This window comes from Salmo salar, unplaced genomic scaffold (assembly GCF_905237065.1).
Source record: "Salmo salar unplaced genomic scaffold, Ssal_v3.1, whole genome shotgun sequence".
Taxonomy (NCBI): Eukaryota; Metazoa; Chordata; class Actinopteri; order Salmoniformes; family Salmonidae; genus Salmo; species Salmo salar.
The window spans coordinates 282,422-309,610 of NW_025550935.1; the positions used below are offsets into that span (position 1 = coordinate 282,422).

At 40.3% G+C, this 27,189-nt stretch overlaps 1 long non-coding RNA gene across 1 annotated transcript; it reads left to right on the top strand.

Annotated features, from left to right (window-relative positions):
- Positions 1 to 8,707: 8,707 nt before the first annotated feature.
- Positions 8,708 to 12,429, top strand: LOC106590910 (uncharacterized). Its single transcript, XR_001325135.2, has 2 exons — positions 8,708 to 9,246; positions 11,518 to 12,429. It is a non-coding gene; the product is annotated as an uncharacterized lncRNA (long non-coding RNA).
- Positions 12,430 to 27,189: the final 14,760 nt, after the last annotated feature.

Below are 27,189 nucleotides of genomic sequence, written 5' to 3' on the forward strand. Positions count from 1 at the left end.
TAGTAGGGTCCACATATATACTAGTCATGCTGGTGTAGTCTATAGCTGAGCTGGTTAAACTGTAGTAGGGTCCACATAGATACTAGTCATGCTGGTGTAGTCTATAGCTGAGCTGGTTAAACTGTAGTAGGGTCCACATAGATACTAGTCATGCTGGTGTAGTCTATAGCTGAGCTGGTTAAACTGTAGTAGGGTCCACATAGATACTAGTCATGCTGGTGTAGTCTATAGCTGAGCTGGTTAAACTGTAGTAGGGTCCACATAGATACTAGTCATGCTGGTGTAGTCTATAGCTGAGCTGGTTAAACTGTAGTAGGGTCCACATAGATACTAGTCATGCTGGTGTAGTCTATAGCTGAGCTGGTTAAACTGTAGTAGGGTCCACATAGATACTAGTCATACTGGTGTAGTCTATAGCTGAGCTGGTTAAACTGTAGTAGGGTCCACATAGATACTAGTCATGCTGGTGTAGTCTATAGCTGAGCTGGTTAAACTGTAGTAGGGGCCACATAGATACTAGTCATGCTGGTGTAGTCTATAGCTGAGCTGGTTAAACTGTAGTAGGGTCCACATAGATACTAGTCATGCTGGTGTAGTCTATAGCTGAGCTGGTTAAACTGTAGTAGGGTCCACATAGATACTAGTCATGCTGGTGTAGTCTATAGCTGAGCTGGTTAAACTGTAGTAGGGTCCACATAGATACTAGTCGTGCTGGTGTAGTCTATAGCTGAGCTGGTTAAACTGTGGTAGGGTCCACATAGATACTAGTCGTGCTGGAGTAGTCTATAGCTGAGCTGGTTAAACTGTAGTAGGGTCCACATAGATACTAGTCGTGCTGATGTAGTCTATAGCTGAGCTGGTTAAACTGTAGTAGGGTCCACATAGATACTAGTCGTGCTGGTGTAGTCTATAGCTGAGCTGGTTAAACTGTAGTAGGGTCCACATAGATACTAGTCGTGCTGGTGTAGTCTATAGCTGAGCTGGTTAAACTGTAGTAGGGTCCACATAGATACTAGTCGTGCTGGTGTAGTCTATAGCTGAGCTGGTTAAACTGTAGTAGGGTCCACATAGATACTAGTCGTGCTGGTGTAGTCTATAGCTGAGCTGGTTAAACTGTAGTAGGGTCCACATAGATACTAGTCATGCCGGTGTAGTCTATAGCTGAGCTGGTTAAACTGTAGTAGGGTCCTCATGGATACTAGTCATGCCGGTGTAGTCTATAGCTGAGCTGGTTAAACTGTAGTAGGGTCCACATAGATACTAGTCATGCCGGTGTAGTCTATAGCTGAGCTGGTTAAACTGTAGTAGGGTCCACATAGATACTAGTCATGCCGGTGTAGTCTATAGCTGAGCTGGTTAAACTGTAGTAGGGTCCACATAGATACTAGTCGTGCCGGTGTAGTCTATAGCTGAGCTGGTTAAACTGTAGTAGGGTCCACATAGATACTAGTCGTGCTGGTGTAGTCTATAGCTGAGCTGGTTAAACTGTAGTAGGGTCCACATAGATACTAGTCACGCTGGTGTAGTCTATAGCTGAGCTGGTTAAACTGTAGTAGGGTCCACATAGATACTAGTCATGCTGGTGTAGTCTATAGCTGAGCTGGTTAAACTGTAGTAGGGTCCACATAGATACTAGTCACGCTGGTGTAGTCTATAGCTGAGCTGGTTAAACTGTAGTAGGGTCCACATAGATACTAGTCGTGCTGGTGTAGTCTATAGCTGAGCTGGTTAAACTGTAGTAGGGTCCACATAGATACTAGTCGTGCTGGTGTAGTCTATAGCTGAGCTGGTTAAACTGTAGTAGGGTCCACATAGATACTAGTCGTGCTGGTGTAGTCTATAGCTGAGCTGGTTAAACTGTAGTAGGGTCCACATAGATACTAGTCGTGCTGGTGTAGTCTATAGCTGAGCTGGTTAAACTGTAGTAGGGTCCACATAGATACTAGTCGTGCTGGTGTAGTCTATAGCTGAGCTGGTTAAACTGTAGCAGGGTCCACATAGATACTAGTCGTGCTGGTGTAGTCTATAGCTGAGCTGGTTAAACTGTAGTAGGGTCCACATAGATACTAGTCGTGCTGGTGTAGTCTATAGCTGAGCTGGTTAAACTGTAGTAGGGTCCACATAGATACTAGTCGTGCTGGTGTAGTCTATAGCTGAGCTGGTTAAACTGTAGTAGGGTCCACATAGATACTAGTCGTGCTGGTGTAGTCTATAGCTGAGCTGGTTAAACTGTAGTAGGGTCCACATAGATACTAGTCATGCCGGTGTAGTCTATAGCTGAGCTGGTTAAACTGTAGTAGGGTCCACATAGATACTAGTCATGCTGGTGTAGTCTATAGCTGAGCTGGTTAAACTGTAGTAGGGTCCACATAGATACTAGTCACGCTGGTGTAGTCTATAGCTGAGCTGGTTAAACTGTAGTAGGGTCCACATAGATACTAGTCATGCTGGTGTAGTCTATAGCTGAGCTGGTTAAACTGTAGTAGGGTCCACATAGATACTAGTCATGCTGGTGTAGTCTATAGCTGAGCTGGTTAAACTGTAGTAGGGTCCACATAGATACTAGTCATGCTGGTGTAGTCTATAGCTGAGCTGGTTAAACTGTAGTAGGGTCCACATAGATACTAGTCATGCTGGTGTAGTCTATAGCTGAGCTGGTTAAACTGTAGTAGGGTCCACATAGATACTAGTCATGCTGGTGTAGTCTATAGCTGAGCTGGTTAAACTGTAGTAGGGTCCACATAGATACTAGTCACGCTGGTGTAGTCTATAGCTGAGCTGGTTAAACTGTAGTAGGGTCCACATAGATACTAGTCATGCTGGTGTAGTCTATAGCTGAGCCGGTTAAACTGTAGTAGGGTCCACATAGATACTAGTCGTGCTGGTGTAGTCTATAGCTGAGCCGGTTAAACTGTAGTAGGGTCCACATAGATACTAGTCGTGCTGGTGTAGTCTATAGCTGAGCTGGTTAAACTGTAGTAGGGTCCACATAGATACTAGTCATGCTGGTGTAGTCTATAGCTGAGCTGGTTAAACTGTAGTAGGGTCCACATAGATACTAGTCATGCTGGTGTAGTCTATAGCTGAGCTGGTTAAACTGTAGTAGGGTCCACATAGATACTAGTCACGCTGGTGTAGTCTATAGCTGAGCTGGTTAAACTGTAGTAGGGTCCACATAGATACTAGTCACGCTGGTGTAGTCTATAGCTGAGCTGGTTAAACTGTAGTAGGGTCCACATAGATACTAGTCATGCTGGTGTAGTCTATAGCTGAGCTGGTTAAACTGTAGTAGGGTCCACATAGATACTAGTCATGCTGGTGTAGTCTATAGCTGAGCTGGTTAAACTGTAGTAGGGTCCACATAGATACTAGTCATGCTGGTGTAGTCTATAGCTGAGCTGGTTAAACTGTAGTAGGGTCCACATAGATACTAGTCACGCTGGTGTAGTCTATAGCTGAGCTGGTTAAACTGTAGTAGGGTCCACATAGATACTAGTCACGCTGGTGTAGTCTATAGCTGAGCTGGTTAAACTGTAGTAGGGTCCACATAGATACTAGTCATGCTGGTGTAGTCTATAGATGAGCTGGTTAAACTGTAGTAGGGTCCACATAGATACTAGTCATGCTGGTGTAGTCTATAGCTGAGCTGGTTAAACTGTAGTAGGGTCCACATAGATACTAGTCATGCTGGTGTAGTCTATAGCTGAGCTGGTTAAACTGTAGTAGGGTCCACATAGATACTAGTCATGCTGGTGTAGTCTATAGCTGAGCTGGTTAAACTGTAGTAGGGTCCACATAGATACTAGTCATGCTGGTGTAGTCTATAGCTGAGCTGGTTAAACTGTAGTAGGGTCCACATAGATACTAGTCATTCTGGTGTAGTCTATAGCTGAGCTGGTTAAACTGTTGTAGGGTCCACATAGATACTAGTCATGCTGGTGTAGTCTATAGATGAGCTGGTTAAACTGTAGTAGGGTCCACATAGATACTAGTCATGCTGGTGTAGTCTATAGCTGAGCTGGTTAAACTGTAGTAGGGTCCACATAGATACTAGTCATGCTGGTGTAGTCTATAGCTGAGCTGGTTAAACTGTAGTAGGATCCACATAGATACTAGTCATGCTGGTGTAGTCTATAGCTGAGCTGGTTAAACTGTAGTAGGGTCCACATAGATACTAGTCATGCTGGTGTAGTCTATAGCTGAGCTGGTTAAACTGTAGTAGGGTCCACATAGATACTAGTCACGCTGGTGTAGTCTATAGCTGAGCTGGTTAAACTGTAGTAGGGTCCACATAGATACTAGTCACGCTGGTGTAGTCAATAGCTGAGCTGGTTAAACTGTAGTAGGGTCCACATAGATACTAGTCACGCTGGTGTAGTCTATAGCTGAGCCGGTTAAACTGTAGTAGGGTCCACATAGATACTAGTCGTGCTGGTGTAGTCTATAGCTGAGCCGGTTAAACTGTAGTAGGGTCCACATAGATACTAGTCGTGCTGGTGTAGTCTATAGCTGAGCTGGTTAAACTGTAGTAGGGTCCACATAGATACTAGTCATGCTGGTGTAGTCTATAGCTGAGCTGGTTAAACTGTAGTAGGGTCCACATAGATACTAGTCATGCTGGTGTAGTCTATAGCTGAGCTGGTTAAACTGTAGTAGGGTCCACATAGATACTAGTCACGCTGGTGTAGTCTATAGCTGAGCTGGTTAAACTGTAGTAGGGTCCACATAGATACTAGTCACGCTGGTGTAGTCTATAGCTGAGCTGGTTAAACTGTAGTAGGGTCCACATAGATACTAGTCATGCTGGTGTAGTCTATAGCTGAGCTGGTTAAACTGTAGTAGGGTCCACATAGATACTAGTCATGCTGGTGTAGTCTATAGCTGAGCTGGTTAAACTGTAGTAGGGTCCACATAGATACTAGTCATGCTGGTGTAGTCTATAGCTGAGCTGGTTAAACTGTAGTAGGGTCCACATAGATACTAGTCACGCTGGTGTAGTCTATAGCTGAGCTGGTTAAACTGTAGTAGGGTCCACATAGATACTAGTCATGCTGGTGTAGTCTATAGATGAGCTGGTTAAACTGTAGTAGGGTCCACATAGATACTAGTCATGCTGGTGTAGTCTATAGCTGAGCTGGTTAAACTGTAGTAGGGTCCACATAGATACTAGTCATGCTGGTGTAGTCTATAGCTGAGCTGGTTAAACTGTAGTAGGGTCCACATAGATACTAGTCATGCTGGTGTAGTCTATAGCTGAGCTGGTTAAACTGTAGTAGGGTCCACATAGATACTAGTCATGCTGGTGTAGTCTATAGCTGAGCTGGTTAAACTGTAGTAGGGTCCACATAGATACTAGTCATTCTGGTGTAGTCTATAGCTGAGCTGGTTAAACTGTTGTAGGGTCCACATAGATACTAGTCATGCTGGTGTAGTCTATAGATGAGCTGGTTAAACTGTAGTAGGGTCCACATAGATACTAGTCATGCTGGTGTAGTCTATAGCTGAGCTGGTTAAACTGTAGTAGGGTCCACATAGATACTAGTCATGCTGGTGTAGTCTATAGCTGAGCTGGTTAAACTGTAGTAGGATCCACATAGATACTAGTCATGCTGGTGTAGTCTATAGCTGAGCTGGTTAAACTGTAGTAGGGTCCACATAGATACTTCAATAAAAGCCCCACCTCCTCTCGCTCAGCCATTCTAACAGTGGAAGCCAGGATCTGTGAGAAACTATGATAATAAACTGTGAACAATAATGAAGCCATGTTTTCTGTGTGAGTGAGGATGTATTATTTAATTGTGTGATAACTTTAATTCTGTGATAACTTTATGTAATACATCCTCTGTTTCCTAACTGAATAAACATTTTAACATAGTAGTTGGTTCAGTCTGATCATCTCATGTTGGAACTTTATTTTAACCCTTTTTCACTATTTTTATTTACATTTTTTTCATGACAAATTCCATTTTTACACATTTTTCCCCCACTCTCTACTTTGTACAATGACAAAGAGGTGGGACTCTGTCGTTTTTTCTGACAAGTTCTCTCATTGATCTCAGGTTCAGCCACCAGGGGGCACCCACCCTCCATGAAAACTTTCATAGGCTCTCTTTCACTCAGTAATCATGTAACAAGTCGACAGGCTCCCAGAGGCAGGGCAATCAAAGGCTCCAACTCACTGAAGTGCCCATCAGCCCAGCCATTGTTATTATTCATACCAGCCGTTCTACAGTCCCTGAAGTGGGTTGATTAGTAGGTTGGAACCCCGTTACAACGGACACTTTACAATGACGCAACAATCAGCCTTTGAGCTGGACACACTCATTTAGAACGCTTGTTTAGAACGCTGTTTTAGAACACTCATTTAGAACGCTCGTTTAGAACGCTTGTTTAGAACGCTGTTTTAGAACACTCATTTAGAACGCTCATTTAGAACGCTCGTTTAGAAAGCTCGTTTAGAACCCTCTATAAAACGGACAGTTTCCAATGACGCAACAATCAGCGTTTGAGCTGGACACACTTTTTCAGAAACTATTTACACAAAAACACACACAGTCCTTACAAAGTTTATCTCCTGAATGTGACCAGTTTATTTTTGGATGCAAATGGTTCAGATATTCACAGAAGTATATTTATATATATATATATATATATATCAACCCAGCAGATTGTTACATCTCTGAAAAAGATACTGTAACCTACCTCGGTGTAAAGATCACCAAAAATCTTAAGGCTATGAATGATCTTAATTTGAACCCTGTAACTGAATCTGTCAACAAAAAAAATTATCCTCATGGTTAGGGAGGGATTTAAGTCTTCAAGGAAGGGTGCTTTTATCCAAAGCTGAGGGGCTATCTCGTGCATCCTATCTTTTTTCATCTATTGACATTCCCAAATCCACTTGCTGTACCTTAGATAGGCTTTTGTACAACTTCATATGGAAAAACAAGCCACATAAGATAAAAAGAGATGTTATCACCAACAGGGTTTGTGATGGCGGTCTAAATGTCTTAGATTTCACTCTCTTCAATCAGATATCAAAGGTCAGCTGGATTAAAAGGTACATAAAAAATCCTCATAGCTTCTGGAATATTATACCTCATTTTGTTTTTCAGAAGTTCGGCGGGCTTAATTCTTTACTACAATGTCCATATATTGTGGGTAAAATTCCTGTGAAACTGGCGGTTTTTCACAAGCAGGCTTTAATGTGCTGGGCTTTGTTGTATAAACACAACTTTTCACCTCATAAATGTTTTATTTGGAACAATGGGTCAATATTACATAGAAATAAGATGTTATTTAACCATAAATGGTTCTCGAAAAACATTGTTCTTGTCAGCCAATTGGTTAATAACAGTGGGAATCTATTTACACGGAGAGAATTTATGGAAATATACAACTTTGAGGTTTCAAGCAAGGAATATGACACTGTTATTAAAGCTATACCTAGTGGGATAAAAACTTTACTTCAGAATAATGCATATTTTGGAATATCTCCGATTGTAAGCGATATTCAGTTGAATGGCATTGGTCTACTAGATACGAAATTCAACAATCGTTTAATAAGGGATATTTTCTACAGGAAGTCTATTCCCTCTGCGATATTTTGTTGGGCTTCATCGTTTGATGTAAACTGGCGCCGTGCTTGGCTCACTCCACACAGATTTATGGTGACCAATAAAGTAAAGGAGATCTCCTTTAAGATAATCCATAGATGCTATCCGTGTAATAGCTTGATTTCTAAATATATATTTGACGTTACCAGTGAATGCAGTTTTTGTGAACTAGAAACTGAATCTATTGAACACTTATTCTGTAATTGTTTATATAGTGAAGTATTTTGGACTGATGTAAAACTATATCTTAGCCGCAAATTGCATACAACCATTGATATTACTAAGTTTGACATATTATTTTACTACACTGATTCCACAATTGAACGTGAGTATGTCATAAATCTCTTTATTTTATTAGGAAAATCTTTCATCCACAAATCAAAATTTATGAAGATAAAGCCCCTTTTCTTAATTTTTTTATCTGATTTGGAAAAGTACGTAGAATCTTTAAAACGTATACAAAACAATATGTCAAAAAAATGTATTCGATATATGTCTGTATTTGATTTGATAGAATAGTTTTTTTTATTTTTCTCTAATTTCTTTGGATTCCCTCTGGCTGTTATGTTATGTTATGTTTATGTTCTGCATGTTACTGTTATTTACAACAAGTTAAATAAAGATCTGTGCAAACTAAAAAACTACAAAAAAATAAAATAATAGTTAGCGAATACATTACTGTAAACTAAAAAATAAAAAATAAATAAATAATAATAAAAAAAAAAAAAATTATGAATATGAAACTGCCTTAAATACAGATACCAGGGCCTGGACATGCAGTTAGGTTTGTTTTCCTCTAGCTACTCTCCAGTTTGCTCCCAGCAGCGTTCATAGAACATAGATCACTGTTCAACTAGGCTGCGGAGTTCCTAGTTTGACAGATAATTCAACCAGTGTGACCAGTGGGTTTCTTTAAATGAATGAATATGAAACTGCCTTAAATACAGATGTGAATGATAGTATGTTTTAAATTCTCACTTAAAATATGCAGTGCTCTATTTGAACGTCTCAATATAATATTATTATTTCATGAAAGGAATGAAAAATACATTTGTTTTAAAAAAAAAAAAACAATCTCAACTGCGTTTCCCTCCAGTCAGCAGACGGCGATGTGCGTCTTTCAGGCGATGCTGCAGCGTGACGTATAATCTAGTGGACGGAACGGATCAACAACAGCGAGTCAGCCACCTTGGTAGCCTACAGCCGAAACATTTAGACTGTTTCTGTGCATATTTGCCTCTGTGTTTTAAATATACTTCTGACATCTAGTTAATTGCCCCCATTTAAATGTTATAGGTACATTGTTAGTCAACTAGCTGGCTTGATAAGTTAGCCTAGCACTAAACTAGTCGCTCATGCTAACTAGCTAGCTAACATCCCCGACCATGAGCTCACTGATGTATTCCTCGCCTACTAAAGAAGGATAGGTCTGCTGGACGGAGAAAGAAGCTCTGTGGCTGAACATTGTCATGAAAGAGGAGAAGGAAGACGCGTTCAGAGTGAAGGAGGAGGAGGATGTTACTGTAAAAGAAGAGGAGGAAGAGAAAGAAGAGGATGCAGTTTTTGGAGTGAAGAAAGGGAGAGATAACGGTCATATTGACAGAGGAGTCAGGAGATCTGATTACCATCAGTAAGTACTGTCTTAAAAACGGGCTCTAACTCTCCAAAGGTTTTGAACGAACGTGTTGTTTTAAAGCAGCATGCTACTGAAATTCTATACTTGAAAATGTTGTTCTGTACTATAGGAATTCATGTTATAATATAATGTTAAAGCTACATTTTAAAATGACAGCCATGGTATATCAGGCCGTATACCACGGGTATGTCATGTATTTTTACTGTTCTAATTATGTTGGTAACATGTTTATAATAGCAATAAGACACCTCAGGGGTTTGTGATAGATGGCCAATATACCACGGCTAAGTTCTGTATCCGGGCACTCTGTGTTGAGTCGTGCTTAAGAACAGTCTTTAACCGTGCTATATTGGCCATATACCACACTTCCTCTGGCCTTATTACTTAACTGTAACATGTGTATACCATCAGAGTCCCCCCACCACAAAATCACAACTTAATTGTCTCACAGAATGGCAAACATGTTATAAATGAAATTTTTGACGTGTGTCCATTGTAGGCCTTGCGTGAGAGTGTGTATACCCGCAAAAGCAGATTTCTAAATAATGTTGGAGAAATACATAAAATAAGTGTCACGTCCTGACCATAGTAACTGGTTATTTTCTATGGTAGAGTAGGTCAGGGTTTGACAGGCGGTGTTTTGTGTTTTTCTATGTTTTCTATTTCTATGTGTTAGTTCTAGGTTTTCTATTTCTATGTTTTTTGGGGGTTGATCTCCAATTGGAGGCAGCTGGTCCTCGTTGCCTCTGATTGGAGATCATATTTAAGTAGGGGTTTTTCTTCCTGGGTTTTTGTGGGCAGTTGCATTCTGTTTAGTCTCTGTACCTGACAGAACTGTAAGTTGATAATATCCTTTTGTTATTTTGTCATTAGTGTTTTGAGTAAATAAATATAATAATGAACACTCAACACGCTGCGTTTTGGTCCCCTCTATACGACGCCCGTTACAATAAGAAGCATTATTGAAATGAAATGGACACGTGTTATGGGGAGACTGAACATATTAGCAAAAGGACAAGCGTTTTGGGGAGACTGAAAATATTAGCAAAAGGACAAGTGTTTTGGGGAGACTGAACATAATAGCAAAAGGACAGTTTGTAAGTCTTCAAAATAACAATTTTGAAGGAAAGGTGTGGCTAAACAAAAAAATATAATTTAGAGAGATAGTAATGTCCATTATTACTTTAGAGATGAAGTGGGACACCAACAAAACGTTATTAACAATGGATCAACTGCAGCCTATAACACTGACTGGAATAGTAATATATATTATTATAGAGCTCTGATCAGCCTATAAACATGACATTATCTATTATTATAGAGCTCTGCTCAGCCTATAAACATGATCTATTATTATAGAGCTCTGATCAGCCTATAAACATGATCTATTATTATAGAGCTCTGATCAGCCTATAAACATGATCTATTATTATAGAGCTCTGATCAGCCTATAAACATGACATTATCTATTATTATAGAGCTCTGATCAGCCTATAAACATGACATTATCTATTATTATAGAGCTCTGTTCAGCCTATAACACTGACTGGAATAGTAATATATATTATTATAGAGCTCTGATCAGCCTATAAACATGACATTATCTATTATTATAGAGCTCTGCTCAGCCTATAAACATGACATTATCTATTATTATAGAGCTCTGATCAGCCTATAACATTATCTATTATTATAGAGCTCTGCTCAGCCTATAAACATGATCTATTATTATAGAGCTCTGCTCAGCCTATAAACATGACATTATCTATTATTATAGAGCTCTGTTCAGCCTATAAACATGACATTATCTATTATTATAGAGCTCTGCTCAGCCTATAAACATGATCTATTATTATAGAGCTCTGCTCAGCCTATAAACATGACATTATCTATTATTATAGAGCTCTGTTCAGCCTATAAACATGACATTATCTATTATTATAGAGCTCTGCTCAGCCTATAAACATGACATTATCTATTATTATAGAGCTCTGATCAGCCTATAAACATGACATTATGTATTATTATAGAGCTCTGATCAGCCTATAAACATGACATTCCCTGAGAGATTAGATTTGGAGCTCTTCATCATTTGTTTTTAAATCTCACCGTCACCAAGTTTATTATTAATGATGTAATGTTGTGAAAACTGACCTCAGGGTATTGAGGGATCTAGTCTAGATTAAACCTCATAGGAAGACATTTTTATTTAATGCAGGTTTCATTCAGGTCTCTCTGTTTAACTAGATACTCTGTCTTTTGCAGGAGAGAGACCAGACTCTGACAGCAGGAAGAGTTCCTCAGGGGAAACAGACCCAGAGACACCTAACCAACACCACTGCTCCCACTGTGGAAAGAGTTTTAGGTGGTTAGGGAGCCTGAAAATGCATGAGAGAACACATACAGGAGAAAAGCCCTACCACTGTTCCCACTGTGGAAAGAATTTTACTCAGTTAGGAGCCCTGGTTGGGCATGAGAGAACACACACGGGAGAGAAGCCTTATCACTGTTCCCACTGTGGAAAGAGTTTTAGGTGGTTATGGGTCCTGAAAAAGCATGAGAGAATACACACGGGAGAGAAACCTTATCACTGTTCTCACTGTGGAAACAGTTTTAGGTGGTTAGTGAGCCTGAAAACGCATGAGAGAATACACACAGGAGAAAAGCCTTTCCAATGTTCCCAGTGTGAAAAGAGTTTTAGGTGGTCGGGGAGTCTGAAAAAGCATACGAGAAAACACACAGGAGAAAAGCCTTTCCAACATACTAATACACAGGAGGAGAAGACATACCACTGTTCTCATTGTGAAAAGACATTTTCCCAGTCAGAGGACCTGAAATCACACGAGAGAATAGAGAGGCTGTGTTCTGACTTGTGTTTCTGACTGAGAATTTGTCCACGGCCAGGATTCATAGGGCCAGGGTGTCCGCTATGGACGCCTGGAAAAAATCAGCAGTGGACATTTCTGAACGTTTATCCAACAGACCTGTACATCCATGAATGGATCTCTATAATGTGTAACTATTTCTGATGTATGTGTTGTGATGTATTGTTTAATAGATGTACTATGTTAGGTATATTTATCTGTGGTTTAATTTCAACAGATTTTACTGATGCTATTAGATTGCTGTGTGGGGGGAGTTTTATATATACAGTGCCTTCAGAAAGTATTCACACCCCTTGACTTGTCCCACATTTCGTTGTGTTACAGCCTAAATTTAAAAAATATTTTTATTTATTTTTATTTCACCTTTATTTAACCAGGTAGGCCAGTTGAGAACAAGTTCTCATTTGCAACTGCGACCTGGCCAAGATAAAGCATAGCAATTCGACACATACAACAACACAGAGTTACACATGGAGTAAAACAAACATACAATCAATTATACAGTAGAAAAATCTATATACAGCATGTGTAAATGAGGTAGGATAAGAGAGGTTAGGCAATAAATAGGCCATGGTGGCGAAGTAATTACAATATAGCAATTAAACACTGGAATGGTAGGATGTGCAGAAGATGAATGTGCAAGTAGAGATACTGGGGTTAAATAGATTCAATACCCCATAATGTCAAAGTGGAATTATGTTTTTGGAAATGTTTACACATTTAATTAAAAGCCTAAATAAGTTCAGGAGTAAAGATTTTGCTTAACAAGTCACATAAGTTGCATGGACTCACTGTGTGCAATAATAGTGTTTAACATGATATTTGAATGAATACCTCATCTCTGTTCCCCACACATACAATTATCTGTATTGTCTCTCAGTTGAGCAGTGAATTTCAAACACAGATTCAACCACAAAGACCAGGGAGGTTTTCCAACGCCTCGCAAAGAAGGGCATGTATTGGTGGATGGGTAAAAAAAAGCAGACATTGAATATCCCTTTGAGCATGGTGAAGTTATTAATTACACTTTAGATGGTGTATCAATATACCCAGTCACTAACTCAGTTGCTGGAGAGGAAGGAAACCGCTCAGGGATTTCACCATGAGGCCAATGGTGACTTTAAAATAGTTAGTGTTTAATGATTGTGATATGAGAAAACTGCGGATGGATCAACAACATTGTAGTTACTCCACAATACTAACCTAAATGACAGAGTGAAAAGAAGGAAGCATTCCCAGTCAGAGGACCTGAAATCACATGAGAGAATAGAGAGGCTGTTGGCACTAAAGTAATACTACAAAAGAATGTGGCAAAGAAACAAACTTTATATCCTGAATACAAAGCGTTATGTTTGGGGAGGGTTTGGAGGGTTTGGCTGGCCGGGACGTCCTTGTCCCATTGTGCTCTAGCGACTCCTTGTGGTGGTCAGCATGCACGCTGACTTCGGTCGCCAGCTGGACAGTGTTTCCTCCGACACATTGGTGTGGCTGTCTTCCGGGTTAAACGAGCAGTGTGTCAAGATGTGCAGTGCGGCTTGGCAGGGTCGTGTTTCAGAGGACACATGGCTCGACCTTCGCCTCTCCCCGGAGTCCGTAGGGGAGTTGCAATTGGATATCATGAAATTGGTGAGAAAAAGGTGTAAAAGTACAAAAAAAAAAAATATATATATATATATATATATATATACACTTGTACTGAAATTTGATTTTTCGATGATCTGGCAGATGTGAAAACCATGTAAACACCTGCAAGACTTCGGTTAGAAGTGAATCACCTGCCTGGACATCCTAAGAAGCACACAGAGACCTGCATTTTGAAGTGGGTTTAATAATACTTGTGAAAACTGACTTCAGGTGATTGAGGGATCTAGTCGAGATTAAACATCATAGGAAGTTTTATCAGGTTTCATTCAGGTCTCTGTTTAATTAATTATATAATCTGTTTGTCTTTGACTGGAGAGAGACCAGACTCTCCTTCTGACAGCAGGAAGAGTTCTTCAGAGAAACCAGACCCTGAGATGTCCAAACCAGCAGGACGACATCACTGCTCCCATTGTGGAAAGAGTTTTACTCAGTTAGGGAGCCTGAGAACACATAAGAGAATACACACTGGAGAGAAGCCTTACCACTGCTCCTTGTGCGGAAAGAGTTTTAGGTGGTTAGGGAGCGTGGAAAGGCATGAGAGGACACACACAGGAGAAAAGCCTTTCCAATGTTCCCATTGTGGAAAGAGTTGTACACAGTTAGGGAGCATGAGAGAATACACACAGGAGAAAAGCCTTACCAATGTTCCCATTGTGGAAAGCATTTTGCCCAGTTAGGAAACCTGAACCAGCATGAGAGGATACACACAGGAAAAAAGACGCACCACTGCTCCCACTGTGGAAAGAGATTTACCCGGTTAAGGTACCTGAAAGAGCATGAAAGAATACATACAAATACACAAGAGGAGAAGACATACCACTGCTCTCATTGTGGAAAGACATTTTCCCAGTCAGAGGACCTGAAATCACATGAGAGAATAGAGAGGCTGTGTTCTGACTTGTGTTTTTGACTGAGAATTTGTGATTTTGTTCGGACTGTCAGACTTGAGTTCACTTTGTGTAATGTTAGTGCACAATTTTTTTATTGCGATTAATCCATTGTCTGAAAGCGTTGAAAATACAGTGAAAACATCCAAAATACATCCTGTATACCGCTAAAATCTACAATGCCATGTAAAAACAAGATGACATTGAGGTTAAATAAAGGGTGCTTTACCAATGTAACATATTTTGACACGTCCACTGTGGGGCTCTGCAGAGTCATAATATCCATAACAACTACAGGTCAAACAGGGAAATGGTTTGCATCGTTTTTCCACCATTCATTTTCCCCTTAGGGCTGTGTTTTGTTTAGGCTCACCGTGGTGTGATGTTTTGATAACCATGTAAATCTCTCTAGGTCACGGTGACTGATGACACACAGTGTGTTGTGAATTTATTGTAATGTTTTTAAAATGGTATAACTGCTTTTATTTTAGCTGGACCCCAGGCAGGAACTAATGGGGATCCATAATAAACCCCAGGAAGAGTAGCTGCTGCCTTGGCAGGAGCTAATGGGGATCCATAATAAACCCCAGGAAGAGTAGCTGCTGCCTTGGCAGGAACTAATGGGGATCCATAATAAACCCCAGGAAGAGTGGAAGAGTAGCTGTTGCCTATATTTGTCTCTCTTTACTCTCGGATTCTAAAATGCTAATTAGCGTCAAAGTAGACGACATGCAAGACTACAAATCTCTGCAAGCTCCTGCATGTCATCTCTAGTGTGCTGCAGAGATGGTTGTCCTAGAAGGTTCTCCCATCTCCACAGAGTAACTCTGGAGCTCTGTCAGAGTGAACATCGGGTTCTTGTTCACCTCCTTGACCAAGGCCCTTCTCCCCCGATTGCTCAGTTTGGCCAGGCAGCCAGCTCTAGGAAGAGTCTTGGTGGTTCCAAACTTCTTCCATTTAAGAATGATGGAGGCCTCTTTGTTCTTGGGGACCTTCAGTGCTGCAGACATTTTTTGGAACCCTTCCCCAGATCTGTGCCTCGACACAATCCTGTCTCAGAGCTCTATGGACAATTCCTTTGGACCTCATGGCTTGGTTTTTGCTCTGACATGCACTGTTAACTGTGGGACCTTACATAGACAGATGTCTGCCTTTCAAATCATGTCTAATCAATTGCATTTACCACAAGTGGACTCCAATCAAGAAACATCTCAAGGATAATCAATGGAATCAGGATGCATATGAGCTCAATTTTGAGTCTCATAGCAAAAGGTCTGAATACCTAAGTAAATACATTTGCAAAAATCTCTAAAAACCTGTTTTCACTTTGTCATTATGGGGTATTGTGATGTCATTATGGGGCATTGTGATGTCATTATGGGGTATTGTGATGTCATTATGGGGTATCGTGTGTAGATTGATGAGGGGGGGGGAAAGTACATTTTAGAATAAGGCTGTAACAAAATGTGGAAAATGTGAAGGGGTCTGAATACTTTACTTTTCTACCGCAGTTTTGTACATGATCAAATCAAAGTTTATACACTGTCATGTGATACGTGATATAGAAAAGTCCAATCTTAGGAGAGTACATGGGAGGCACTATACTGTGTGTCTGCAGGTGTCTATCTGGTCAAAACCACTGATACAGGTGCCCCTCCACCCTCTGGTGGGATGGATCATGTCTACAGAGAAACCTAGATTCAAATACTTAGATTTGTGTTTATTGGGTATATGTTGTGAAATTGTTAGATATTACTTGTTAGATATTACTGTACCGTCGGAGCTAGAAACACAAGCATTTCGCTACACCGGCAATAATATCTGCTAAACATGTGTATGTGACCAATAAAGTGTATGATAAAATGTGATTCGATTTTTATTTGAAATAAACGTCCTATTTATCAAAGGTGCTTTTGGCTGGGGTCAAAATGACTCCAAAGGATTTGAATTTGTTAAAAGTCCATATTGATACAGAAACACTAAACCATGATTTAGATTTATTAAGAACAAGTTGATTGACAAAGTCATGAAAAATTTAATAGAATTGAATAAACCACATTTTGGCTATGATAAACCACATTTTGGCTATGATAAAAGATATGCCTCTGGGGTCAAAATGAACTATGTCAGAAGTATGGTTCAATGCAAATTTGTAGTGGGTGTAAAGTTTGTTTTAAATTCTCACTCATTAAACACGAATCAATCAACACATGCTTCTCTTTGAACGACTTAATATAATATTAAACTTTCCTGAAATAAATGAAAAATAAACGTTTGGTTCCTCAACTGCGTTGCCCACTCCAGTCAGCAGATGGCGATGTGCGTCTTTTAGGTTCAGGCGATGCTGCCAGTGTGACGTATAATCTAGTGGACGGGACGCTCCTTCAACAACAACAGCTAGTCAGACACCTCGGTAGCTTTCTAGCAAACATAGCTACAACATTCACGCTCTTTACACTGGTTTTGGTGTATATTAGTCGCAGTGTTTTAAACACACTTCTGTCGTATGTACTTGTTGGACCATTTAATTATATATTTACGTTGTTTGTCAGCTAGCTGGTTTGCTAAGTTAGCTTAGAACTAGGCTAGTCGCTATTGCTAGCTAGCTAACATCCCTGACCATGAGTTCACTAAGCTACTCTCCTCCTGTTAAAGAAGAGGAGGAAGCAGTTTTTGGAGTGAAAGAGGAGGAGGGGGAGATGACTGTCACATTGGAGGAAGAAGAGGAGGTTGGAGATCTGTTTAACACCAGTAAGTACCGTCTCTGCAGTCGTTGAACCAATATGCAGTAAAGGGGTTCTACACTTTAATGTTGTTCTGTAGGAATGGCTGAAGCTTCACTGTAACGTGTAGAACATCAAGAGTGGACCATCAACAAAACGTTAAAATTGATCAAATGCATCCAATGACAATGCCTGAAATACTGTAGTCCTCAATATCTCCTATTAGATTAGCCCAATATGTTCTCTTAAAGGGGCAATCAGCAGTTGTTACATCCATTTAGGGACTTATACATTAATGATATGTACCCATCTGTTTCTTGAAGAAATCACTTATAAATGCCTCATGAGCTTAGTTCAACTGTCGTACCCCATCAGAACCCAAAATAAGCTTTTTTTACTCCAATGTTTGTCAGTAAATATAAACAAACACTGTATATCCTCAAAACATGGTTAAAACTAGAATGTTGATATCATGGATGGTTACATTTCTCCAGCCCCATCCCTCAGCTTTTTACCGAAACGGGCAGGGAGTACGCTTTGTTATTGTTTCTACTGCTGATTGCTGCCCCCGTTACTCCTCAAGGTCCAAGGACTGTATGTTATTTTCAGAGGTAGACTGGCTCTGTTCAGGTAAAATAGCCAAATATTCCATCTAAATGTGAATCGATTCTCAATTGCAATACGTTTCTAGAAACATAAATTGCTGTACTTTCATATCACATCAAAATAATTTCACATATACTTTCATATCAATTCAGAATAATTTCACACAATATTTAAATATCACATCAAAATAATTTCACATAATACTTTCCGGACTAGTGTCCCCGTCCCTGCTGCTGAAAAACATCCCCACAGCATGATGCTGCCACCACCATGCTTCACCGTAGGGATGGTGCCAGGTTTCCTCCAGACCTGACTCTTGGCATTCAGGCCAATGAGTTAAATCTTGGTTTCATCAAGTCAGAGAATCTTGTTTCTCATGGTCTTAGAGTCCTTAAGGTGCCTTTTGTCAAACTCCAAGCAGGCTGTCATATGCTTTATACTGAGGAGTGGCTTCTGTCTGGCCTCTCTACCATAAAGGTCTGGTTGGTGGAGTGCTGCAGAGATTGTTGTCCTTCTGGAAGGTTCTCCCATCTCCACAGAGGAACTCTGGAGCTCTGTCAGAGTGACCATCAGGTTTGTGGTCACCTCCCTGACCGAGGCCCTTCTCCCCCAATTGCTCAGTTTGGCCTGGTGACCAGCTCTAGGAAGAGTATTCCATTTAAGAATGATGGAGGTCACTGTGTTCTTGGGGACCTTCAATGCTGCAGAATTTGTTTTTGGTACCGTTCCCCAGATCTGTGCCTCGACACAAGCTTGTCCTGGAGCTCTACGGACAGTTCCTTCGACCTCATGGCTTGGTTTTTGCTCTGACATGCACTGTCAACTCTGGGACGTTATATAGACAGGTGTGTGCCTTCCAAATCATATCCAATCAATTGAATTTCCCACAGGTGGACTCCGAACAAGTTGTAGATACATCTCAAGGATGATTAATGGAAACAAGATGCACCTGAAAGCAATTTCGAGTCTCATAGCAAAGGGTCTGAATACTTCAGTAAATAAGGTATTTCTGTTTTTTACCTGTTTTCACTTTGTCATTATGGGCTATTGATGACACCCCTCTGAAACAAGATAGCCTAACCATCAGAAAAACCTCTTCCTTAGCCTACTCCTCCTGCTGCTGCTGGCCTTCGTACATTCTGATGTTCTGCTCCTAAAGTTTCTGGTAATAGGCTACACCAGCAGTCGTTATGCTCCTATAGTTTCTGGTAATAGGCTACACCAGCAGTCGTTAAGCTATAGTTTCTGGTAATAGTCTACACCAGCAGTCGTTATGCTCCTATAGTTTCTGGTAATAGGCTACACCAGCAGTCGTTATGCTCCTATAGTTTCTGGTAATAGGCTACACCAGCAGTCGTTATGCTCCTATAGTTTCTGGTATTAGGCTACACCAGCAGTCGTTATGCTCCTATAGTTTCTGGTAATAGACTACACCAGCAGTCGTTATGCTCCTATAGTTTCTGGTAATAGTCTACACCAGCAGTCGTTATGCTCCTATAGTTTCTGGTAATAGGCTACACCAGCAGTCGTTATGCTCCTATAGTTTCTGGTAATAGACTACACCAGCAGTCGTTATGCTCCTATAGTTTCTGGTAATAGACTACACCAGCAGTCGTTATGCTCCTATAGTTTCTGGTAATAGGCTACACCAGCAGTCGTTATCATCAAATCAGATTTATTTATATAGCCCTTTGTACATCAGCTGGAATCTCAAAGTGCTGTACAGAAACCCAGCCTAAAACCCCAAACAGCAAGCAATGCATGTGAAAGAAGCACGGTGGCTAGGAAAAACTCCCTAGAAAGGCCAAAAACCTAGGAAGAAACCTAGAGAGGAACCAGGCTATGAGGGGTGGCCAGTCCTCTTCTGGCTGTGCCGGGTGGATATTATAACAGAACATGGTCAAGATGTTAAAATGTTCATAAATGACCAGCATGGTCAAATAATAATAATCATAGTAGTTGCCGAGGGTGCAACAAGCACGTCCGGTGAACAGGTCAGGGTTCCATAGCCGCAGGCAGAACAGTTGAAACTGGAGCAGCAGCATGGCCAGGTGGACTGGGGACAGCAAGGAGTCATCATGCCAGGTAGTCCTGAGGCATGGTCCTAGGGCTCAGGTCCTCCGAGAGAAAGAAAGAAAGAGAGAAAGAGAGAATTAGAGAGAGCATATTTACATTCACACAGGACACCGGATAAGACAAGAGAATACTCCAGATGTAACAGACTGACCCTAGCCCCCGACACATAAACTACTGCAGCATAAGTACTGGAGGCTGAGACAGGAGGGATCAGAAGACACTGTGGCCCCATCCGATGATACCCCCGGACAGGGCCAAACAGGCAGGATATAACCCCACCCACTTTGCCAAAGCACAGCCCCCACACCACTAGAGGGATGTCTACAACCACCAACTTACCGTCCGAAGACAAGGCCGAGTATAGCCCACAAAGCTCCTATAGTTTCTGGTAATAGGCTACACCAGCAGTTGTTATGCTCCTATAGTTTCTGGTAATAGGCTACACCAGCAGTCGTTATGCTCCAATAGTTTCTGGTAATAGACTACACCAGCAGTCGTTATGCTCCTATAGTTTCTGGTAATAGGCTACACCAGCAGTCGTTATGCTCCTATAGTTTCTGGTAATAGACTACAGTCGTTATGCTCCAATAGTTTCTGGTAATAGACTACACCAGCAGTCGTTATGCTCCTATAGTTTCTGGTAATAGACTACACCAGCAGTCGTTATGCTCCTATAGTTTCTGGTAATAGGCTACACCAGCAGTCGTTGTGCTCCAATAGTTTCTGGTAATAGACTACACCAGCAGTCGTTATGCTCCTATAGTTTCTGGTAATAGGCTACACCAGCAGTCGTTATGCTCCTATAGTTTCTGGTAATAGACTACACCAGCAGTCGTTATGCTCCTATAGTTTCTGGTAATAGGCTACACCAGCAGTCGTTATGCTCCTATTGTTTCTGGTAATAGGCTACAGCAGCAGTCGTTATGCTCCTATAGTTTCTGGTAATAGACTACACCAGCAGTCGTTATGCTCCTATAGTTTCTGGTAATAGGCTACACCAGCAGTCGTTATGCTCCTATAGTTTCTGGTAATAGACTACACCAGCAGTCGTTATGCTCCTATAGTTTCTGGTAATAGGCTACACCAGCAGTCGTTATGCTCCTATAGTTTCTGGTAATAGACTACACCAGCAGTCGTTATGCTCCTATAGTTTCTGGTAATAGACTACACCAGCAGTCAGCAACCTTTTCCATTTGGTGCCAATTTATCTGACCATTTCTACTGATCTGGTGCCAGTTATGATTTTCATATTTTCATTTTCGTGGAACAGTTTCATTTTAATTCCTAATAGTATCTCAAAATCATTGTCTGTGATTAATCTACATTCTATCTAAATCTAAATATAAATTATACAAATCTAAAAGTAACTTTTATTGCCAACTATGTAAAAATAGCCAACAAATAAAAACATTGCAGACTGCAGTTAGAAAATATCCTGATCAAAATAAATACCTTATAAATCACATTGGCTGCACATGGCCTGTCTACAATGATTTTGAAACATTGTATCTACTATCAACTGGGTAGCCTGAAACTGAAGAAGGCAAGCTTGCAACATTGTATCAAATATTCTGGGCCCACAGAGTTTCCTGCGCCAGTGAGTTTGGGACAGACACACCTGTAGGCTATTAGACTAATCCTACTTCTATATGGGTAACCAGGTAGACTAGTCCTACTTCTATATGTGTAACCAGGTAGACTAGTCCTACTTCTATATGGGTAACCAGGTAGACTAGTCCTACTTCTATATGGGTAACCAGGTAGACTAGTCCTACTTCTATATGTGTAACCAGGTAGACTAGTCCTACTTCTATATGGGTAACCAGGTAGACTAGTCCTACTTCTATATGGGTAACCAGGTAGACTAGTCCTACTTCTATATGTGTAACCAGGTAGACTAGCCCTACTTCTATATGGGTAACCAGGTAGACTAGTCCTACTTCTATATGGGTAACCAGGTAGACTAGTCCTACTTCTATATGTGTAACCAGGTAGACTAGTCCTACTTCTATATGGGTAACCAGGTAGACTAGTCCTACTTCTATATGTGTAACCAGGTAGACTAGTCCTACTTCTATATGGGTAACCAGGTAGACTAGTCCTACTTCTATATGGGTAACCAGGTAGACTAGTCCTACTTCTATATGGGTAACCAGGTAGACTAGTCCTACTTCTATATGGGTAACCAGGTAGACTAGTCCTACTTCTATATGGGTAACCAGGTAGACTAGTCCTACTTCTATATGTGTAACCAGGTAGACTAGTCCTACTTCTATATGTGTAACCAGGTAGACTAGTCCTACTTCTATATGGGTAACCAGGTAGACTAGTCCTACTTCTATATGGGTAACCAGGTAGACTAGTCCTACTTCTATATGTGCAATTAGGTAGACTAGTCCTACTTCTATATGTGTAACCAGGTAGACTAGTCCTACTTCTATATGTGTAACCAGGTAGACTAGTCCTACTTCTATATGGGTAACCAGGTAGACTAGTCCTACTTCTATATGTGTAACCAGGTAGACTAGTCCTACTTCTATATGTGTAACCAGGTAGACTAGTCCTACTTCTATATGTGTAACCAGGTAGACTAGTCCTACTTCTATATGTGTAACCAGGTAGACTAGTCCTACTTCTATATGTGTAACCAGGTAGACTAGTCCTACTTCTATATGTGTAACCAGGTAGACTAGTCCTACTTCTATATGTGTAACCAGGTAGACTAGTCCTACTTCTATATGTGTAATTAGGTAGACTAGTCCTACTTCTATATGTGTAACCAGGTAGACTAGTCCTACTTCTATATGTGTAACCAGGTAGACTAGTCCTACTTCTATATGTGTAACCAGGTAGACTAGTCCTACTTCTATATGTGTAACCAGGTAGACTAGTCCTACTTCTATATGTGTAACCAGGTAGACTAGTCCTACTTCTATATGGGTAACCAGGTAGACTAGTCCTACTTCTATATGTGTAATCAGGTGTGCGTCCTTACTCAACATTGACAGGAGTGTTTCAAACAAAAGACAATTAATAAATTGACAGAACTGAAGCATCTTGCGGGGTCAGGTCTGGGTGGTCTGCCAGGGGCCGTTTCATTTAGTATCTGTTTGGGTCAGTTGGGGAATGATTGTATTGTCCCATAGTATGTTGTACCGAAGTTGACCAACTGAAAGGGAGTGTAACTTTATGACTATAATTACTGTTCCCTGAAGGAGGGAAATGAGGTACAACACCTGTTTGGCTCCACCCCTTCCTGGGTCTTTGAAGAGCGATATTAAATTGAATATGACCTAAGGCTCGTATTTCTGTGTTTATTATATTATAATTAAGTCTATGATTTGATATTTGATAGAGCAGTCTGACTGAGCTGTGACTGAGTGGTGGTAGGCAGCAGCAGGCTCGTAAGCATTCATTCAAACAGCACTTTCCTGCGTTTGCCAGCAGCTCTTAGCAATGCTTGAAGCACAGCGCTGTTTATGACATCAAGCCTATCAACTCCTGAGATTAGGCTGGCAATACTAAAGTGCCTATAAGAACATCCAATAGTCAAAGGTGTATAAAATACAAATGGTATAGAGAGAAATAGTCCTATAATTCCTATAATAACTGCAACCTAAAACTTCTTACCTGGGAATATTGAAGACTCATGTTAAAAGGAACCACCAGCTTTCATATGTTCTCATGTTCTGAGCAAGGAACTTAAACGTTAGCTTTATTACATGGCACATATTGCACTTTTACTTTCTTCTCCAACACTGTGTTTTTGCATTATTTAAACCAAATTGAACATGTTTCATTATTTATTTAAACCAAATGGAACATGTTTCATTATTTATTTGAGACTAAATTGATTTTATTGATGTATTATATTAAGTTCAAATAAATGTGTTCATTCAGTATTGTTGTAATTGTCATTATTACAAATATATATTTAAAATCGGCCGATTTAATCGGTATTTTTGGGGGGGGGTCATCCAATAATCGGTATCGGCGTTGAAAAATCATAATCGGTCGACCTCTACTATGTTATTGTTTGTTAAACACTTAGTGTACAAACCCTCATTGTCAGGCTGATGTTAAAGCTAGCCAAGGAGCATTTTACTGGTTGAAGTGTTTTTTAAGTATAAAGCAGTTGATTTGCGACAATAACACAAACATATTAAGCAGGAGATTCAAACGAGCCTTACAATTCTAATCCAAAAGTAATGTGAAATGCACTCATAAGCAACCTGTAAATGGAGGCTATTTTTGCTGTCAGCCTCTGAGAACTCCCCTGGGTTTTCCCCCACAGTGGTGAATTAGTGAATAGACACAGAGCTTAATGTGAGTTTCCTTGAGTAGCACTCCTGATCTTGTCCTGATATGCGCTGTAATATTCAGAATACATTGTGAAAAACTAAAATCTTTGCGCACTATTTTTTGCTCCAGGCAGATATACTACATCCATAACTAGTGGTTTCCTCATTAGCAGATATACTACATCCATAACTAGTGGTTTCCTCATTAGCAGATATACTACATCCATAACTAGTGGTTTCCTCATTACCAGATATACTACATCCATAACTAGTGGTTTCCACATTACCAGATATACTACATCCATAACTAGTGGTTTCCTCATGACCAGATATACTACATCCATAACTAGTGGGTTCTTCATTACCAGATATACTATATCCATAACTAGTGGTTTCCTCATTACCAGATATACTACATCCATAACTAGTGGTTTCCTCATTAGCAGATATACTACATCCATAACTAGTGGTTTCCTCATTACCAGATATACTACATCCATAACTAGTGGTTTCGTCATTACCAGATATACTACATCCATAACTAGTAGTTTCCTCATTACCAGATATACTACATCCATAACTAGTGGTTTCCTCATTACCAGATATACTACATCCATAACTAGTGGTTTCCTCATTACCAGATATACTACATCCATAACTAGTGGTTTCCTCATTACCAGATATACTACATCCATAACTAGTAGTTTCGTCATTACCAGATATACTACATCCATAACTAGTGGTTTCCTCATTACCAGATATACTACATCCATAACTAGTGGTTTCCTCATTACCAGATATACTACATCCATAACTAGCGGTTTCCTCATTAGCAGGGAGGAGTTTCTACAATCAGATTGTGTGTGCATCGTCCTCAATCATCGATGTTACTACTAATGTGAAAACAATACAAAATATCACTATTCTTGCTCATTTTGTGGGCCTTTAATCATCTGTCTGACTTTGTTGTTCACGCAGGAGAGAGACGTGACTATCGTGGATCCTCTGGGGAGCCTCAACAACCTCTTGATGCTGAAGAGGCAGAGAAGAGTCTCTCCACATTAGAACACCTCAAGAAACACCTGCAGAGATCCACAGGGAAGAGAACTCACTGCTGCTCTGACTGTGGGAAGAGATTCACCTCCCCATCAGGCATTAAAATTCATCAGAGAATCCACACAGGAGAGAAACCTTTTAGCTGTACTCAATGTGGGAAGAGTTTTACTCAATCAACCAGCCTGATATCACACCAGAGAATACACACAGGAGAGAAATCTTATAGCTGTGGTCAATGTGGGAAGAGTTTTGTTACATCTAACAGTCTGACTAAACACCAGAGAACACACACAGGAGAGAAACCTTATAGATGTGATGAATGTGGGAAGAGTTTTGTTAAATCTAGCAGTCTGACTAAACACCAGAGAACACACACAGGAGAGACATCTTATAGATGTGATGAATGTGGGAAGAGTTATGTTACATCTAGCTGTCTGACTAAACACCGGAGAACACACACAGGAGAGAAACCTTATAGCTGTGCTCAATGTGGGAAGAGCTTTAATGAGAAAAGCTGTCTGACTAAACACCAGAGAACACACACAGGAGAGAAGCCTTTTAGCTGTAATCAATGTAGGAAGAGTTTTACTCAGTCAACCAGCCTGATGTCACACCAGAGAAAACACACACAGGAGAGAAATCTTATAGCTGTGCTCAATGTGGGAAGAGTTTTACTATGTCTAACAAGCGGACTTCACACCATATAACACAGAAACCTCAGCTGTGATCAGTGTGACCAGAGATAATCTGATAAAATACCTCAATCAATGAAATAATGTCACAATGTAGAATGTTTTAACATTGTAGAAGGAGTATTTTAATGATGTCACAATGTAGAATGTTTTAACATTGTAGGAGTATTTTAATGATGTCATAATGTAGAACCCTAAACGTTTGTCCCCTGTTCTATTGATTTCAACATGATATGGATATTAGCCTCAGGGGGAAAATCCAGGCTCTGAAATGGAAGAGTTACTATTTATGAGATTTAATAAAAAGTGACTAACAAAAAAAGAGTTGTTACACTTACCATGTTGGTGACCCACTTGAATCAAAATGCAACACTTCAAAATGTGTTGCATTTACAAATTGTCCTCTAACCAGGGATGTACACATTATTCCCAGATTCCGTGTGGTTTTTGAGCAGTTAGTTTTAACAGGATGTGCAACCTCATCTCCCTCCTCTCTGCACAAATGATTTTAGCATGATATCGATGAGTTATGACAAATAAGTGTTGTGTTCCTTTGTTTAGTGACCCCTACATTTTAAATGCATCACTCCCAAATGTAGCTGACTGTCTTCTGCAGGTTGTCCTCTAACCAGTGAGGTAAAATATATCTCCCATTTCCATGTGTTTTTTAGTTGTGTTAGTTTCAACAGCACGTACAACCTGATTTCCCCCCTAATCGATATCAGTGATTTATTGCTACTTGTGCAGTTTATAAGGAGCTTGTTTAAAAAAATACAAGTAATATGATTATTGTGGCAGATGTTTGTGTGTAAATACCACATGTTATGTTTAGGTTTTCAATTTATCCCAAACTGTTTCTGCATATTAGTTATTGATTTGGACATGTTAAAACTATGACATTGGGGATATCCTAGCAAAATGTCATTGAAAAGCTGTTGTACTAGAGCATGACATTGGGGACTGGGCCCCGATCCAATATAGGAGATGAGTTTTGTTTGGGCTCCTTCCAAGGGGACGAGAGTTCTAGAAGCTAGTGAGTTTTCCCCCCAAAATGTATTATTTAGAGA